The sequence below is a fragment of the Prosopis cineraria genome, unplaced genomic scaffold (genome assembly GCF_029017545.1).
Source record: "Prosopis cineraria cultivar Desert tree isolate PC_DT_omini unplaced genomic scaffold, ASM2901754v1 PC620, whole genome shotgun sequence".
Taxonomy (NCBI): domain Eukaryota; kingdom Viridiplantae; phylum Streptophyta; class Magnoliopsida; order Fabales; family Fabaceae; genus Prosopis; species Prosopis cineraria.
The window spans coordinates 41,411-42,446 of NW_026555945.1; the positions used below are offsets into that span (position 1 = coordinate 41,411).

Sequence of the window (1,036 nt, forward strand, 5' to 3'; positions counted from 1 at the left end):
ACCACTTGGATTGTAGCTTTGAGAAGAGCTACCTTGAGACAAATGAGGTGGAGGGTCACGGCCAAAGGTGTTTTGATAGGATCCTCTTTGTTGATTGTCTTGTAAAGCCACATTTGGATTTGAATAGGAGAAATTAGGATGGTCTCTCCATGAAGGGTTGTAAGTATTAGAATAAGCTCCTTGCCCTTGCCTCCCACCATAGGATTGTTTTCCATTGTAGATAGCATTTACTTGTTCAAACTTAATAGGACAATTGCTTTCTACATGCATAGGTGAGTCACAAAAAGTACAAGAATAAGGGACAAGTGCTTGAGAAGTACTTACATTGCTCACTTGAGATATTTGTGGAGCCAACATTCTCCCAATCTTGGCAGCTAGCAAGTCCACATATGAATCATTAAGAACTGAGGAACCTACCATATTCACATTTCTCTTTTCCCTTGTAGAGTATTGAGCACCACTTGAAGCCATCTTGTCAATTAGTTCCCAAGCCTTTAAGGAAGTGAGGTCAATCAAGCATCCACCACTAGCGGCATCAATGTTAACTTTGTCTCTTGGAATCAAGCCCTCATAGAAATATTGGACTAAATTCTCACTAGAAATTTGATGGTGTGGGCATTTAGCCAAAAGGCCTTGGAATCTAGTCCAATACTCATAGAGACTCTCATCCTCTCCTTGTTGGACCCCATAGATTTGCTTTCTCAAATTGGTGACCTTGGAATTTGGAAAGAATTTATCTAAGAAGAGTCTTCTTAGCTCAGCCCATGTGCTCACTTTCACATAAGAAGGGTAGTTGAAATACCACTCCTTTGCTAAACCTTCAAGAGAAAATACAAAAGCCTTAGCTTGAACATCATCAACATTTACATGCATAGGCTTCATAGTATCACAAACCAATAGGAAAGTATGCAAAAACCTATGACAATCCTCTCCTGGTAACCCATGAAATTTAGGCAATGCATTAATCAAGGAGGATTTAATTTCAAATTGAACATTAGTAGGAGGAACATATAAGCCATAAGGATTATCATGCCAA

At 39.2% G+C, this 1,036-nt stretch overlaps 1 non-coding gene across 1 annotated transcript; it reads left to right on the top strand.

Moving 5' to 3' along the window:
* The first annotated feature begins 601 nt into the window (after positions 1-601).
* On the top strand, positions 602-708 carry LOC129297826 (small nucleolar RNA R71). The gene has a single exon (XR_008590260.1). It is a non-coding gene; the product is annotated as a small nucleolar RNA R71 (small nucleolar RNA).
* The last annotated feature ends 328 nt before the right edge of the window (positions 709-1,036 follow it).